Source organism: Spermophilus citellus, assembly GCF_964194105.1.
Source record: "Spermophilus citellus genome assembly, chromosome: 12".
Taxonomy (NCBI): Eukaryota; Metazoa; Chordata; class Mammalia; order Rodentia; family Sciuridae; genus Spermophilus; species Spermophilus citellus.
This window is the reverse complement of record NC_138198.1, coordinates 41,581,960-41,601,031: the sequence shown is the minus strand read 5'-3', so window position 1 is coordinate 41,601,031 and position 19,072 is coordinate 41,581,960.

Here is a 19,072-nt window from a genome sequence, read left to right as displayed (position 1 = left end):
TCATGAGGATGCACACTGGGTGCTGGTGCATTTGAGAACAAATTCAGTGGGAAGGACTGGGTTTCAGATACGTGGTTGTGAGTATAGAGCATCGAGGGAGATAGGGAAAAAAAGACTTGGTCTCGTCACTCAAGGGGATGGTAGAGGGTGAAAAGATAGACCGAGGACTTAGCTCAGAGGTGAGGTGTCACTTCCACCACATTCTATAGGGCTGAGCAAGCCCAGATTCAAACAGAAGGGACATTCCCTGTGGAGGTGGGCAGGTCTTGGAGACCACCTCCGAGGAAACATTAGTTGCAAAAGACTTAATTTCCTTCTCCAAATTGCAGAGAATTTTGCTGAGTTCTCTATGCATATTTATTTCTTTAATGGCATAAAATGTTGAGTACTCTGTAAGAATACAAACTATGAACCCACTTGCCAGCTAGCTTTTTGATGAATAAGTACACAAAAATGTCTAGGCTGGACGCGGCTGTGGTTATACATTCTGTACCCTGCCATGTTCTGTAAGGCAACTTGGGAAAGCTCTCTTCATGGTCAATTTTTGAGATCAGCTGATTTCTGCTATTGAGTCATCCTGTAACTGTTGGAAAAACCTATTTTCCTTTCCCGGAAGCATCTTCTCAAAAGGCATTTCTGTTAACTGCTCAAAATTGTTTTTTGATGACAAGTGTCTAGAGCCCCGATTAAGAGAGACAGTCAAAGCTCTAAGCCTTTGAGCCTTCTCTTAGCTGGAAGGAATCTACTTTGGAGAAGAAAGTGAGTCTGATTAATTCCAAAGTGATGATGGCATTGTCTGCATTTTTGAGTGACTACTGTGTACAGGGATTCTTTGCCTTTGTGGTACCCTACTCATTGAGGAAGGAGTTGGGGGTGCTGTGCATGCCGACAGTCAGGAGAGTTCTTGGAAAAAGCACAGGTTTGTATAAAACTGATAAGAGCCCCAGGTCATCAGAGTTGCGAACCTAGTTAGTACAGGAGCCTGTGGCCCCGGGATTCTGAGTTTATTATGTCAGATGTGTGAGTCAAACCCGAGACTGTGGATCTTTCCAGAAAATTCTTGTTCACTGAGAATGTTTCCTTGCATATTCTTCCTTTTATATTACCATAAGGAATTTAGACTTAAAACCCTTAGCAACTATGGTTATATATTTTACCAAGAGATTTATTTCTAATAGAAGTGTGGCTGAGAGGTAAATATGACTTGTTGGGGTGCAGCTGGGGTCAGAAACCTGGGATGGGGGAACCACTGTGGATACGGGCGATTCCATCCAGTAGCTATGCATGTCCCAGTGGTTAGGGCTCAGAAGCAAGTATTACTTGCCTTAAAAAATTCAATGGAAATAAAGTTTTCTTTTCACAGCTCTATCTTCAGGGATGATGTGCAATGAACAATTGGGTAGTTCCCATGACGAAAATGGTACTTACATTTTAAAAACATTTGGTTTTTGCCATCATTATGTTTCAAAGACCTTTCCAAGAGAATTGTTTCCTGTAAGACTTATGTTCTTATAAACAGTGTTATGAATTTCTCCAGCTTTGAGGGAACAGCTTTAATTTTTTTTTTTTTAGTTGTAGATGGATACAATATCTTTTATGTGGTGCTGAGGATGGAACCCAGTGCCCCACACATGCAAGGCAAGCACTTCACCACTGAGCCACAACCCCAGCCCGAGAACAGCTTTTTTTAGCACTGAACAGGACAGCTCTCATTTCCCATCCCATATTCCACTGAAAGCCCAACACATTATAAATCTTCTGAGGAATATTATTATTAATTATTAGTAATTATAGTAATTATTATTATTATTATTTTGTTTTAAGCAGTTACCTTTTTACTTGGCTTTTCATTATAACTTTTCATCTTGAAAGATATGACACATGAGAAATTTTGAAAGAAATACCAAGAGCTTCCACGGACCCCTTCCCCCAGCTCAAGGCAATGAGAACATCTTATATAACTGTGTTATCAAAACCAGGAAGTTGACCTTGGCATCATAGCATCAACTCAGGTATAGACCTCATTCAGATTTTATTTATTTATTTATTTAGGTGTACAGTTTTATGAAATTTTATCACATGTGCAGATCTGTGTAATCCTGAACACAATCAGAGCGCAGTTGTTCCATCCCCACGAGCTCCTTATTTTATCTTTCCTAGGCCCTGCCTCACCCCGGCCACCTCGGATCTGGGCATTCTGGTTTCTACATGGTCATGTGGCTTGTCACCCCTTGGATTTCCTGCCCTGCAATCCACGGGGCTCTTGAGATCCATCCACGCTGCTGCCTGTGCCCATGGCTGGCTCTCGATTGCTAGGTTGTATTCCAGTACATGGGCGGCTCTGGTTCCAGAAATCCACTTACCCACCCCAGGGCATTTGTGCTGTTTTCAAATTGTGGCTGTTACAATTAAAGCCACCATCACTCCCAGCCATGGTCACGTGGCCGAACTTTCTCTTTTGCAGAAATGCAACTGTGGCCTCACAGAAGGAGTACTACCCAAGCATGCTACCTGGTGACTTTGCAGATGGAGCTGGTCCTTGACACACCCACCCGCATGCAGGTGGTCCCTGGGTCCCCGGGTCCTGTTCAGCATCTGCCTTGCAGAGTTCCTGATTTCAGTTCTCCAGCGGGGCTTGGTCAGAACCTGCACTTGCATTTCACCATGGATGGTGTTGTCAGCAGCTCTCCTGTCTCCATCGCAAGGCATTTAAAGTCAGGAACTGTGCGTGTTTGTTCCATCTCCAGTTGGACTGCCCGCAGTGCTCCTCATTTCCTATGGGTAGACATGACTTTCTATCTGGGATCTTGCTGCTTTCCTGGGGGAGATAGGCATTTGTTCAGGCATTTGTACTGCCTGTTCACCGTTGGTGGATGCTTGCAAGCCCTGTTTCCTGAAAATGTTTTTATTTCACCCTCACTTTGGCATGGTATTCTCACCTGTATGTTTTCTTCTGTGTTCAACCCTTGGCCATTCCACATGCCCATGTATGTCCTGCAGAGGTCTTGTGACCTCTTCTGAGGGAGACTAGTCCTCAGGGCTAGTGGGTGGAGGAGGGTTCTCCTGGTCCAGGCTCAGCCTGAGGGTCTGTGAGTCCAAGGTTTAGATGACAACTTGTTTCTTCCTCCTCCTGCCTGGGAAACCAAATGCTGCTTACACTGAGACAGTTTTGGTGTGAAAGTGAATTTCCTTCTCCTTCCTTGGGAGGAGCTGGTCTCTGGTATTGTATTCATACGGGATCCTGGTCTGAAGCACATTTCCTGCCCCTTCCTCCACTGAGCAGCTGACTTTGGTTTCTAGTCCCCAACAATTGTGGACCTTGGGCTGTGGACGGAGGAGTACTCTCCTCTCACCCTGTGGCTTTAGCAGTTCCTTCTTTGGTTCTCAGGGGTGCTTAACCACTGATCCGCATATCTAGCCCTTCCAGTTTGTTAATTTATTTCATTTTGAGACAGGGTCTTTCTAAGTCCCTTAGAGCCTTGCTAAGTTACTGAGGCTGGCTTGGAACTTGCCATCCTCCTGCCTCAGCTTCCCAAGCTGCTGGGATTACAGGCGTGTGCCACCACACCCAGTGTGAGACTTCTCCTGTTTTAAATTTAATATTTATTTGTTTATTTTCTCAGTCCTGAGGCTGGACCCCAGGGCCTTGCACATGCTAAGTGATCCCAGTGCCACAGAACTATACCTCCTGCCTGTCTTGTTATTTTTAGCTTGCAGGTATTTTTATGTAGTCTGGGTACAAGTTCATTAGTGTGCGTATTTCTTTAGAACATTTTCTTTTGGTCCATGGCTTGCATCTTCATTTATTTATTAGGGCTTCTTTTTTTTTTTTTAAAGAGAGAGGGAGAGAGAGGGAGAGAGAGAGAGAGAGAGAGAGAGAGAGAGAGAGAGAGAGAGAGAGAATTTTTAATATTTATTTTTTAGTTCTCGGCGGACACAACATCTTTGTTGGTATGTGGTGCTGAGGATCGAACCCGGGACGCACGCATGCCAGGCGAGCGCGCTACCGCTTGAGCCACATCCCCAGCCCTATTAGGGCTTCTTGATGAGTAGAAATTTTGAGTTTTAATGAAACATAATTTATCATTTAAAAATGTTTATTGCTTTCTGTCGAAGAGAACAGGCTTGTAAGAAAGCGGCTGAACTCTGCTGGTAGGAAAGACGGTGACTCATCTTCTCCTTTGACTTTAGTGAGACCTCAGCCCTAACTGCTTCTCCCCACCCACCTCACTAAACCCCAAGGACCAGCTCCACTGCAGCTCCAGCCTTGCCATCTCATGCTGTCCCTTGACCAGCGCCACCTCATTGCCCAGGCCTTCCAAGAACTCCAGCAGTCAGCAGTACTTGGAACAAAACTCAACTTGGATGAGCCTTCTTTAGACCATCCCATAAAACCTTCAAGCTTCTTGGCTCCCCCAGGACACTCATCCTGAGCTGTCGATGGGCTGCATTGTTTTTAATAAAGGCTGAAACTAGTGGCCTTTGGTTCCTTCTTTATTGGTTTTGCTCCTTCCACAATGCTCATGTGCTCTGGAGCACTGGCTTTCCTAGAAAGCAGGTCTGATGTGCTGCAGAGGGACAGAGGGACAGAGGGACAGAAAGCAGGATCACTCGGCCCCTGTTGAGTCACGGGTCACTTTCAGAACCTGGAGTGTCCCCACCCTTCCCTGGAAAATGTGCAGATGCCCCTCCTCCCCCAGGTCTGCATCTCTTCCCCTCCCCTCCCCGCTGTTTCTCCAGGTTCATGAACACGACATAGAGACATGGTTGATAGCTGTGCAAATAGTGATATGATGAATCTGAGGAGAGTTGAAAGGCTTGTGTTTCATATTAAGAAAATAATGAGATCCCCAGTACCAGCGGGGAAAAGTCTTTCAGAGAGCAATATGGTTAGATTTAAGGAATTAGGTCTTGACGGGCTTCTCAGAATACAGAACTTGAACTACTGCCTGCTGTCAATATTTCTGAAACTGTTCAAACAGCACCCTAAGTGGGTGTATTTTGTTTGTTTTTTGAAGTTTGGCTTAGAAAGTTACTTTGCAAATGCCTGCATATGTATCATCGGGGGGCGGGGGTCACCCATGCAGCCACTCCTCCGGTCTCACTGGGGGTGAGATGGGCAGATTAATTGGTGTGTTACCTGGTGAGCCCCTGACAAAGGTCATGAGGTACTAACCATGTGTTTTGGCTTCAGAATACTAATCTTTTTAAGTAGCAATGTTAGAAAACTCCTGGTTTTTCCCTTAAGAGCTTAGTCTGTGTCTTTCTGTCCCCAATATATCAGTCAGAACAGAGTGCTTACTTTGAGTGTTGAGCTACATGATTAGCATCAGGACGTCTCAGAGAAGTGTTTCCGTAGACTGAACAGCACTTGTGCCCTGAGGTTTCAGTGGGTGCCCGGAGACTCTGATTTTATCAGACCACAAACAGAAGTGAGAGGGAGAGCATCTGAGAAATCCGGAAATGGTGAAAGGAAGTCATGGAGTAATTCCAGACCCTGTTGTTCTTAGCCTCATGTCTGAGGGCTGTGGTCAGCACCTGTGTCCACCTGCCACGGGCCTCCCTGATCCCTCTCAACTGGCCCAGGCTGTCTTCAGGCACAGGTTTATATTATTAAGATGTCCTTTACCTTCCACCTTTTTATGTCTTAGGGTAGACCAACGGGGTACCTTAGGATGAATTAAGCATGTAGATCTTTGGGATTTTGTGAAACTGGACACATTGGATTTTCAGTTTTATAGTATTTAGAGAGATCCGTCCCACACAGAGTGAAAGCTGTCATTTTGAGTCCTGTGGCCCAGGGATCTGCTTTCCACTCATGAGAAGTCACATGAGTATGTCTGTGTTGTGGTCTGCAATGTCTCCCAGAGGCTCCCGTGTTGACAGCATGGTCCCCAGGGTGGCAAGGTTCAGAGGTGTTTATAGGATATTTTCCTTTGTAAACCATCTGTTTTAATCTTTTACCTAATTTTGAGTAGTTCACCTATTTCTTATTGAATTGTAGCAATTACTTTTTTTTGTAGGTATTACTTATTCTCATAGCACTCCTTTGTCAGATATAGGTTTCTGAAACATTTCTTCCCGATCTGTGTCTTAACTATTCATTTTAATGATATGTTATGATTTGGATGTGTGGTGTCCTCCAAAAGTTTACATGTGAGACGATGCAAGAGGGCTTGGAGGAGAAATGATTGGGTCATAGCTTTAAATTGATCAGTGAATTAATTCCCGATGAGTGGTAACTGGAGGCAGGTGGGGTATGGCTGGAGGAAGTGGTTCATTGGGGGCGTGGCTTTGGGTGTTTATTTGTATCTGGAGAGTGGAGTCTCTCTGCTTCCTGCTGGTCCTGTGAGCTGCTTCCTCTGCCACACTCTTCTGCCATGATGTCCATGATACCTCAAGCCCTGAGGAATGGAGTGGCCTTCTATGGTCTAAGACCTCTGAAACTGTGAGCCCTCAAATAAACTCTTCCTCCTCTACAGTTATTCTGGTCAGGTCTTTTAGTCACAGCAGAAAAAAAGCTAACACAACAACTTTGATAAAAACACGGTGTGAGGACTCATTGAACTTTTAGTCACAATGTCAATATCCTGAAAGGACAAAGTCATGATTAAAAGCATGAAATCCAGAGTTCCTTCCTTTCCTCCTCTTTTCTTTCTGCTGTGCGAGGGAGCAAACCCAGGGCCGTGAGCATGTAGGCAAGCACTCTGTCACTGAGCTACACCCTGACCCCACTTTCCCTAGTCCTGCTCTGCAGCTCTGCCTTTACTAAGAAAGCCATGGGGAGGCACAGCTGGGTAATTTCACCTGAACTCATGTGAGACTGCAGGCGTGGGAGCCCAAGGGCCAAAGGCCAGGCAGCCACAGCCCTGCTCGGGGGCCCTGATCCGAGCTCTCCGCCCCTGTTGCCCTGTTTTGCACCTTCTATATCACACAGAGGCACAGCATAGCGCCAAAGCTTTTGTGGAAACAGAAGTCAGGAAAAGCCATGATGAGCAGCAGATTATCTCATCAACAGACTTTGCCTGCTGTAATCTACAGTCAGAATTAAACAGCGGGTTTAATCAGTGGCAGCCACAGCAGGAGGAAACCCCAAAGCAGAGGTTCCACAGTCCAGACTGCATTCTATGCCCTCAACAAGGGCTCAGCTCATTTTGCTTGCTCTGCTCAATTCTGGGGTGTATGCAGAGCACTGTTCCTGCAGGCTGAGGATATTGAGGTGCAGAGACTTAACCCTCCTGGTACTGGAAGCTAACAACTGGCTTGTGGGCTGTCTTTGAAAGACGGGAAACACAAAGCAGCAGATAAAAAAGCATGTACAATAAAAGCTACAGAACACCAAAGAAAGAAGTGGAAGGAGAACTTAGAAGATGAACAGACCTCCCATGTTCTTGGATGGGCAGAATTAGTATCAAAATGGCCACACTAACAAAACAGATTCAATGCAATCCACATCAAAATACCAAGGACATTCTTCATAGAACTAGAAAAAACCATCATGAAATTCATTTCAAAAAATAAGAGACACAGAATAGCCAAAGCAATCCTTAGCAATAAGAATGAAGCAGGAGGCATCACAGTACTGGACCGCAAATTATACTACAGAGCTACAGTAACACAAACAGCATGGTACTGGTCCAAAAGAGGTACGAAGACCAATGGAATAGAATAGAATACAGAGAGAAAAGCCCACATAGCTATCTGATCAAAGGTGCCGAAAACATACGTTGGAATAAAGATGACCTCTTCAACAAATGGTGCTGGGAAAACTGGAAATCCATATGTAGAAGAATGAAATCTAACCTTTATCTCTTACTCTGCACAAAAATCAACCCAGAGTGGATACAAGACCTAGGAATTAGGTCTTAAAACTGCTAAAAGAAAATGTAGGACCAACATTACATGGGCTTCTTTAACAAGATTTCTAAAATGTAAGAAAAAAATAAACCCCAAAATTAACAAGTTGGGGTGGCATCAAATTAAAAAGCTTCTGCAGAGCAAAGAAAATGACAGCCTACAAAATGGGAGAAAATATTCACCACCAGCACCTCAGTTAGGGCAAGAATATTCAGAATATACCAAGAACTCAAAAAAACTTAACTCCAAAAACCAAATAACTCAAGCAATAAATGGGCCAAAGACTAAACAGACACTTCTCTAGAGAGGAAATAGTAACAGTCACCAAATACAGGAAAAGATGTTCAACAGCTCTAGCAATTAGGGAAATGCAAATTAAAACAACACTGAGATTTCCCCTCACTCCAGTCAGAATGGCGATTACCAAGAATACAAGTAACAGTTACTGCTGGTGAGGATAGGACTGCTGGTGGGACTGCAAATTGTTGCGACCACTCTGGAAAGCAGTGTGGAGATTCCTCACTAGGAATGGAAGCACCAGATGACTTGGCTGTCCTACTCCTTGGTATAGATCCAAAAGATCTAAAATCAGCACACTACAGTGACATAGCCCCATCAATATTTATACCAGGAAAAATCACAGTAAGCTATAAAGCAAAAGTAGGGGCCCTTCAACAGATGAATGGATAAAGAAAATGTGCTGTATATACATAATGGAGTATTACCCAGACATAAAGAAAATGACTTTATGGCATTTGCCAGTAAAGGGATGGAACTGGAGACATTCATGCTAAGTGAAATAAGCCAGACCCAGAAAGTTAAAAGTTGGGTTTTTCTCTGATATGTGAAAGCCAATCCAAGGGAGAGGAGATTAAAAAAAATAGAAGAAAGAGAAGTAGAGCAGATGAGGAGGATTGAAAGGGAGGGAGGACCGATAAGATAAGAAAAGAACAGGGGTATGAAAATGAGTCTGAGACCTGGCTTTCCTGTGTACATATGTGAATACACCACAGTGAATCTCACCATCATGCACATCCACAAGACACTGACAAACAAACAAACAAAAAACTCTAAGTCAATAGCAGAAAGATCAGTAGAGTAGAGGGAAAGGAACAGGAGAGAGAAGAGGGGAGAAAAAGGGAAGTGCTAGGGACTGAAGTAGAACAAATTATGACCCATGCCTTTATAATCACATCAAAACAAATCCTAGCCAGGCACAGGGGTGCAGCCTGTCATCCCAGCAACTTGGGAGGCTGAAGCAGGAGGATCCCGAGTTCAAAGCCAGCCTCAGCAACTCAGCGAGGCACTGAGCAACTCAATGAGACCCTGTCTCTAAATAAAATATAAAAAGGGCTGGGGATGTGGCTCAGTGGTTAAGTGTCCTTGGGTTCAATCCGTGGTACCAGAAACAAAACAAAACAAAACAAAAGAATCCTAATGATATGTATAACTAAATAGAACCAATAAAAATCAGACTAAAAAGCATGGGGCCTTATATAGGAACAATGGAAATTGCTAGTACTTAAACTGTTTTTAAATATTTTCCCATTGTTTATATTTACACTGAATATTAAGATTGATAAGTGAGGGCTTAAGCCTGACATTTTGCTATTATTTGCTTTTATGTTTCTGTTTCTTGCCTTCCTGCTAGATTCTTCAACAGTTTTTTTGTAAATTAATTTTGATTTATCTACAGCCTTTTTCTAAAAAAAATATTTTTTTAGTTATCAATGGACCTTTATTTTACTTATTTACATGTGGTCCTGAAGATCAAACCCATTGCCTCACACATGCTAGGCAAGCTCTCTACCATTGAGCACCAACCCCAGCCCATGATTTATCTACAGCCTTTTGACTCAGTCTCTGTGTTTAACATTTTTAATGGTGGCTCTAGGTGTTAAATGATTTCTATGTGCCAACATCATGCCAGCTAGAGTGAAATGTAGAAATCTTATTTCAGCTTACATTTCTTTACTTCCCTCCTTAACATTATGATTGCCTTAAATATTTCCTCTATAAACATTTGGAACCATGGCCCGTGTTATTAATTGTGTTTCAAACATAAACAACTCTGCAATTCTAGAGAAGGAAGTCATCTTGCTTTATCCACACTTTGACTTTTTATATATATATTTTGGGGATTGAACCCAGGAGCATTTAACCACTGAGCCATATCTCCAATGCTTTTTTGTGTTTTATTTAGAGACAGATCTCTCTGAGTTGCTCAGGGCTTCCCTAAGTTGCTGAGGCTGGCTTTGAACTCACGATCCTCCTAGTTCAGCCTCCTGAGCTGCTGGGATGACAGGCATGTGCCAGGCACCTGGCACTTGTACTCTGCTTGTTGTTATTTTCCTTGCTTCTCTGTGGATATAATTCATCATTATTTGGCCCATATTTTAACTTTAATGGCATTGGGACAATTTTTTATCTGTCCCAACTCTCCTGGGATGTAGATCATCCCAGAGGCAGGCTGGTGTCAGAGGGAAACATTTGGGCCATGCTGTAGCCAACGTCTAGGTAACGTCACAACGTTGTTCAGCAACACCCCCCCACCCCCACTTAAAACTTTTGACAATGAAAGGGATCACCCAGGGACAGACAGAATGAAGACATCTAACAAGTGATGTATAGGCTCTTAGAATTTGTGACCTCAAGACGTGGAATGGCTTCTACTGCTCTAAAAGCCCTTAAAGAATTAAGTCAGGCCAATTTATGAAAAACCCAAACAAAAGAGGATAGTCTTCTGTTCCGGGAAGAGCTTTGGGTCTTGTGGAGAACCCTCCTGTACCTGGCAGCAACCTGGGGAGGTGGCCAGAGATCGGAGGTGTCTAGAGGGAGGTGCTTTCCTAACCTCACGTGCCCTGGGTGTCCAGCTTTGAACACAAGTGTAGTTTCCTCCTGTCACCCGAGACACAGTTCCCAGTTCAGCATCACAGCTGAGTGGCTCGAGCCCAGGGCCAGAATAAGGGTGAGAAGCCTCTGTCCAACAAGCCTTCCTTCGGGTGGATCATTAGGCCTTTGACGACCACCTTAAAGGGACTGCATCCCATTCGAGTATACCACTGCTAGGTGCCACACCCCCGACTCCCATCTGAACCCCCTCACCTCTGTGTGTGGCCTCTGGGGCATGCTGGGGTCTCCCCAGGATCTCCAGGCACTAAAACCTCTGAAATATTCATGTCATCATTGTGAAGATGAGGGCCACCCACGCCGCCGCCGGCTGACACTGATGCCCTGCTGAGGCTCTTCTGTTCCTGCTGGAGGTAGTGGGGACACTAACTGCCAGCAAAGCTTTGAGAGAAACTTCCAGAGTTTCATTCAAAACAGAGGGTACGCATATTGGCATTGAAAGACTCTCAAAGACTTGATAAAAAAGCTATCAAAAATTTCAATTGTAATACAAACTATATGAATAAAGGCGCATACATGCAGATTTGCAGATAGAATAACTGGATTGTTTTGCAAATGGTTAGATCTGCACCTGTTAGCTAAATGTGGTTTGCCCCTTCTTTCATGACCAGCAGGAGGTGGCACCTTAGTGTAGAGTCTCAAGCTGATGCCGGTAGCTCCAAATAGATGAGAACCCTATTATTAAGTTTAGGTATGGGGTTCTTTTTCTTTTCTTTTCTCTATTTTAAAAGGCATATCTATGGGGACCATATATCTTGAATTTCAACTTTTCTGCTATTATTCTCTTTCTCCAAATTTATTATAAAATTTATAAAATACATATTATGTGTCAGGATAACTAACTTTTAATATGTAAAAGTATAATTCAGAATAAGTCTTGTCAAACAACTTATTTTTGCTTTAAAACAATGCCACAGTTGGTATAATACATATTAGCTTTCATTTGTAGTTTGTAAAGATAGTTCAATATAAAAACCTATTAATATAAACTACCACATTAATAAAGAAAAAAAAAAGATCAGTTCATAAATGCTGGAAAAGCATTGAGTAAAATTCAACATTATTTATGATAAATTACAGTAGATGGGGTAGAGAGAGAAGTTGGGAGGGGAGGGGAGGGGGGATAGTAGGGGATAGGAAAGGTAGCAGAATACAACAATTACTAATAGGGCATTATGTAAAATTGTGGATGTGTAACCGACGTGATTCTGCAATCTGCATTTGGGGTAAAATTGGGGGTTCATAACCCACTTCAATCTAATGTATGAAATATGATATGTCAAGAGCTTTGTAATGTTGTGAACAACCAATAAAAAAATTTAAAAAAAATAAAATTAAGGAAAGCATAAAGAAGTATTTGTTTCTTCTCCCCTGGTCCCAGAGACCTATCCAGAGAAATAAGAGGAAAAAAAGAATCAGAGCTATATTTGAAACTATTATCAGAGTCCAACAGAATATTTCAAAGAATTCAAAGATAAACCAAGGAAATTAGCAAATGTCCTCAGCAAGCTTTCACAAATGGTCAGCAGACGTGAGAGTCCGCTCAACCTCCCTGGAGGTCAAGGATGGGCACTAGATACCCGTGAGATTGACATCGGAGGATTTCATGACTGGTCGAGGAGATAGTAAGCCGCAGGTCCACACGATGGGGCTGAGAATGTGAATTGCCACAACCAGTTTGGCAAATCCTTTTGTGTTCCCCAGGTAAATTGAAGTGTGCCTGCCTGGTAGATATATTCTCAAGAATTTCTTCAACAGGTTCACAGCCAACAGGTACCAGAATGTTCATGGAAGCATTGCTCATAGTAATGGACAATCTGGGACAAACTAAATAGCAAACAACAGAAGAGACAAGGAATTATGAATTTAGATAACAGAGGAAAAGAACCACAACTGTTGGGATCAATATGCATAGCTCTCAGGAACACAAGCGAAGCAAAAAATCACAAAAATGTGTTTACTATGTGACCATCAACGTAAAACTTCAAAAAAATGCAAAACAATATCATGTCTGTTCACTCGGATACAAAAATGCAAATATGATGAAAGTCTGCACTGCTTGCAAAACTCCAGGTGCCCAAGCACCCGGCTTCACTCCATCTGATGGCCCAGATGTGGCCTCTGGGTGGAGCCCTGTGGGACCCCTGGCACCTGCTCAGGGGGAGGAGGACAGGAGCAGGGAGGGGCACCATGGGGCCGAATCCGCCTGTTGTTTTATAGACAAGGGTCGCAAGTTGTTAAAGTTGAGTGATATGGAGGATAAGCTTTGTGTTCTTGGAACTGTGAAATATTTAATTAATGTAAAAATAAAAAGGAAAAGGAGCCAATACCAGATTAAGTTCCATGGTCAAAGAGATATGATCCTACCTCTTTTGCATTTTTGCTCCAAGAAAATATCATTTGTAGCAAACAAACAAACAACTTCAATTTAGTCACACTCAGAGAGGGCACTACCTAGCTGGGCTGGAATAAAACCTCATGACATATTCTGAAGTCAACTGTATATATTTGCACTTATGAGTTATCTGTGCCATAGTATTTTCCCTTTGAGTTACTTGGTATGAAACCACTAAACCACAAAATATTACTTTGTTATGTTTCAGTGAAGGTGAGGTGGCTTTGGAGCAATGGAACACCAGACCCTCCTGGTAGGATTTTTACCAATCTCCTGGAGAGGAGGGGTTAACCCCAGGTCCTGCTAGATATGCACCCGGATATTATTTGTCAAGTGTCATTTGGTCACTAATATGAGATGTGAAAATGGTTGATAACATGAACAGAGAAAGCTTGAGTGCCTGGGCATCTGGAGTCATTAAGTCCAGCGCTCGAGTGATGGCTTTTGCAAGTGCACTTCTATGCATTGGTGCACTTCTACACATTGGTGCACATTGTGATACTCCACAATATTCATAGAAGGATTTGTATTTACCAAGGCATTTTTCTTACATTGACATGTATAAACACTAAGTTAGAGAATTTATTCAAGTGTCTTTCTAGACCTCAACTTGCTCAACTTGAGCTTCTCCCCACCTGGAATCCTTCTGTGAAGACAGGAGGAAGTGCACTTTCCTAAAATCCCTGAATGAATTCAGGGACACCAGAAAACTTAACCACCGTTGAAATTGTGCCTTCCAGGTCACTCATTTTTTTTTTAAAAGTCAGAATCGGGATCACTCACGGGACCCCTACATCCCCCTAGCAGGACCGGGGTTACATGGGGTTATGATCTAGAGCTAAAATGCTCACAAGGGAGCTCTGCTGTCTCTGTCCTAGTGGCTTCTCTTTGTCCTACTGTCACAATGTCCCAGACCTCTCTTGGCCTCTCATATTAAAAATCACGAGGATTGTAATGAAGAAAAGAAAAGCCATGCCCTCCAGAACTCGCAGGACCTCAGCAATCCATAGTCCAACTGGCTTTTTGCTGCCCTCTGTGTGGCTGCGGTTCTGAAGGGAGAGAGCGAGGAGTCCAGGGTGCCTCCCAGGTCCCTGGGGCTCAGAGGACTGCACCCAGCTAGGAGAAGCACAGGCCGGTCCAACTCCTGCCAGAGCGGGGAAAGGAAGGGTGCCCAGTGTGTCAGCGCTCAGTGTGGTAATTAGGAGGAGGAGCCAGGCCCCTGCTCCAGGGCTGAGAAGAGTCTCTCCTGCAGGGGCTCCTCACACCAGGGGTGGAATCCCAGGACCCCGGTGGATGACGGCCACCGTGGAAGGCTTGGAACTCGGGCATGCGACCTTTTCCCTTGACGTACAAACGCACACTGTACTGCACTTCACAGAGGCCCGGTAAAAGATCAACAAAATATAAGTAAAATAGAAATGTTATACAAACGTGGTGTAACAGATGTCACAGGAGTGTGCCCACTACCATGCCATGCCCCCTTCATCATTGTGTGCTGACGTGACACCATGCAGGCCTGTGTGACCAGAAAGAGTGACATGGAACTGATGTGGCACTGTGATGTGGCAGTGTGGTGTGGCACTGTGATGTGACCCTATGACATGGCAGTGTGACACAGCAGTGTGACATGGCACTGTGACGTGACTCTTGATGTGGCAGTGTGGTGTGGCACTGTGATGTGATTCTGACATGGCAGTGTGAGACAACAGTGTGACATGGCACTGTGACATGACAGTGTGACATGGCATTGTGATGTGACACTGTGACGTGACAGAGTGACATGGCATTGCAATGTGACTCTGATGTGGCAGTGTGGCACAGCAGTATGACATGGCACTTGATGTGACACTGTGACATGGCATTATGATGTGACTCTGTGATGTAGCCGCGTGACATAGCAGTGTGACATGGCATTATGATGAGACACTGTGACATCACCCTGTGATGTGGCGGTGTGGTGTGGCAGTGTGCTGGAGCCTTAGGCTGCCGTGAGCTGAGCACGTGTCATGAAGAGGACTATCTCCATTTTGGGGGTAGCAGGATGTGATATTTCATCATTCTTCTTAGAGCATGCAATAAATAAGTATAGGATTTGTTTATTTCTGGAATTTTCCACAGAATGGCTTTCTATCTCTGTTGATTGTGGGTAGCTGAAACTGGGGATGAGTGTGGCGCACCTCACGTTATTGCTTTGCTGCTGCAGTGATTGACAGCAGTGGGCAGGTCTGGCCGGTGATGCCATAGTGCAGGGGCCGTATTTCCTGCCGAGGAGCATGAACCAAGCCTCCACCAGAGCTGACTCTGCACCTGGGTTCCCTGCGGAGCACGTGGGCCCAGGGGTTCCTGAGAGGGTACAGCTCGTGGGGGCTTCTCTTGGGGGTTGGAGAGAAGGAGGAACTTTGTGTTAACAAGAATGAGAGAAAGGGGACACGGGGGGCAGAAGCAGGACGGCCTCTGCCAGCACCTCTGGCCAGGTTGAGTGCTGCATCTTCCTGGAAAGAGGCTTCCACAGCCTCCTGGGGCCGCTCAGCAGGAATCAGAGTGTCACCCACTCCTGCAGGGAAGAGATCTCTTCCTCGCAGCTGCAAGCAGGTGGCTTTGGAGCTTCCTCACAGACCCAGCAGCTGGCAAGCCTAACTTCACCCTGTGGCTGCAGCACTGCCCACTCAGTGCCCTCGCTCTGGTGCTCCACACCCAGACGGCCTCCTGCGTGCTGGAGATGGCCTCTCTGTCTCCTGGGCACCTCACATGTTCCTCATCTCCACACACCGTGCCTCAGCTCAAGTCAGATGCTGGCATCTCCGACTGATTCCTTTCTGGCCCTTCCCTTATGTGTCCATTGTGCCCCCAGGGTCCCACCTCCAGTCCCTGCTCCCCTTCATGGGGCTCCGTCCCAGAGTCAAAAAATAGTACCTGGACATCCTCCGACTCAGGTTAATTCCAGCCACACAAGAACCAGAGATGTTTTAATATGAAAAGTTGCCAATGACTCTCCTCCTGGCGACAGACCCTTCAATATCACCCCATTAAGATGAAGTCAGATTTCCTTAACACGGCAGGCTAAGGCTCCCTATGAATTGTCCATTTTTGACCTGACGCTCTTTCTCTCCATCTCTGCACACTTGCCCCCAATGCCCTGATTCTCTTGATCATGAACTCTTATCAGTAGGATGCAGCCCTCTCCTAGTATCCATGTGTGATTGGCTCCAGCGCTTCCAGTGAGAACCAAAATGCTCCAGAACTTCCAGCGGGGACCAGAATATGTCTAAATCCTATGTGTAAAAATGGTGCATTGTCTGCATATAACCTATGCATATCCTTCTGTGTACTTTAAGTCATCTCTAGATTGTTTAGAATATCTAATACGATGGAAATAGTATCTAAGTTGTTGTTTACTGTTTTGTTCAAGGAATCACAAGGAAAAAAAGCCTACGAGTTCCTTACAGACATGACCATTGCAGGTGTAACTGCATTCTAAGCTGCCTTTGGGTGACTCCTTGGGTGTGGCTGGACAACTGTGATGTTTTGTATGCTTTATCAGTTGTATATTTCGAATATGTATTTGTCAATCATATATGGACATCTTATTCATTCTACTTTTAGCTCAATAAAGTATAGCCTTTTAGAGAACAGAGAATACACCTTAGTGGAAGTCCTGCTTCCTTCATGGTCCTGCACACCTGTGGGAGGAGTGCTCCCCTCTGGCCATGGGGGTAGGGTCACCTCTAGACCTCTGCACCTGCTCCTTCCTCTCCAGGGCCACATTCAACTCACCTGTACCTGGGCTGCTCCTACTCATCAGGAAACGTGGATGTTTATTAAGCCAGGATATTTATTAGGCACTAAACAGCCATCACTGCTTAGAGAGAATGAGCTAATTTAGGCTCCACAATTAGAGTTATGTTCATGGTCTTCAAGTAGGTGCTAGGGTTGCTGGTATCAGTGCCAAAACATACAGTTAGAGGTAGCTGACTGTGGTCGGGCGTGGTGGTACATGCTTGTAATCCCTGTGGCTGGGAGGCTAGGCTGGAAAATCGCGAGTTCAAAGCCAGCCTCAGCAACTGCAAGGAGCTAAATAACTCGGTGAGACCCTGTCTCTAAATAAAATACAAAATAGGGCTGGGGAGGTGGCTCAGTGTCCAGGTACCCCTGAATTCAATCCCCTGTGACTTCAGACCTAACCCTGCACAGGAGTGAGGTGTCGTGAGAAATCTGTCAATGCATCTGCTCTTGGCAACTGGCTAACCTAGGGCTAAAAGATTTTAATATTTATGACGATTACTTAGGCTGGTATTTAGACAAAGGTCAGAAAACATGTGACGGGTATTTGGGTTGTTTCCAGTCTCTGGCTGAGAGGATCCGTGAGGCATGAATCATCATTGACATCTATATCACCTGTTTCATCTATTTCACATTTGGAGCATAAATTCCAAAAGGGTAACGCCAATTCCCAGGGCATGTGTTTGTGATTTTTGTAACTATAGACATCAGCATGTCCTGCTTTAGGGATTGGGCCAGGTTGCACTTCTAGCAACACCAAGGACATCAGTCTGCTGCAGTGGCTTCCTGGGGCAGTGCGGTAAATAACCTTGCAGTTCTGGCTGTCTGATAGGAGAAAAATGGGGTTGCAAGGTCATTTGAATCAGCATCTTTCTTATCATAAGAGATGTGTGAGTTTTCATATGCTTAGGAATCACTTGCATCGGATGCTTGTGGATTATTTGTTCAAAGCATTTTGTTTGAATGACCATTAATAGTTAAATGAACTGTGGCACATTTATTTCTATCAAAGGGTATTATGGCACCACAGAGGAGCAGGAGAACAGCCTCCAAAGTGGCTGGGAAGTGGAGAAAACAAGGTGAAGAATATGTTTTGAGTAAAAAGCAGTACAGTAAGAATAAATATCAATATTTTTCTCCATGTGCATGAAGAGTCTGGAAGGATAGAAAAGAAACAAATATCCTTGCCTGTGGAGAAGGCAAGGACAGATGGGGACTTGTGGATGGGGACAGACTTCACAGCGTCTCTTTTACAAACAGGGTTCCCCCTTTAAAGAATCAAAACAAACAACACACAACATTTGTCTTGAAAATAATCAGAATGTTGAGAGTCCTGCTCTGAACCCTAGGGCATGACAGGATTCTTGAGGCTCCTGGTCCTTCTCTGCTCCTCAGGGAGGGGGCTGTGCAGATGACCGGGGTCCTGGAGATGGAGACTTAGCTTTGAGGTCCTTTGCCAGAAGGATGGAAAGAGCCTCCAGTTGGAATGTGTTTGGATGGAGTCTTGTTTGAGGACGTCAAGAGAAGCACCTGGCACGTACCCAGTGTTTACATATGCAGTTGACTCTGAGGTCCATCCTTAGAGTCAACAGAAGAGGCAGGTTCTGGGCAACCTCGATTTTGTATAGAGGAAGCCGGACCTTGAGCCTTTGCCCAGGACTTGGAGATGTCGGCTGAGGCTGGCATCCGGTTGCCACCTCCCACTTTGCACTTCCTTCTCCTCTGAGAAGCTGGTGAAGGAAAAGCACCTGGACCTGTCTCCAAACAAGAAGAGACACGCATCCCACCCACGACTCTGCTCCCCTTCTTAGAAGGCCAAGTGGAAGCCAGGCTGAGATCCCAGGCTAGCTCATCAGCAAACTGAGCACATACTCAGGGCATCTGCCAAGCGTTTAAAGATTTAAGAGTCTGCTGAAAAGAACTGAAGTCATCATCGAGGGAACTTCTGGATCCCTACTGACCCTCCCCACACGTATGTGCCGCTCGGGCTGTCTTTGTTGTGAATTATGCATGCGCTGAGAGGTCCAAGTCCCTGCTCTGGATTGAGCAGAGCCACCAAGGAGTGAAAGGCCTCTCTCTGGTGTTGGTATCTCTTGCTGTCTGGACAGCCTTCTCCATTTTGCTTCCTGT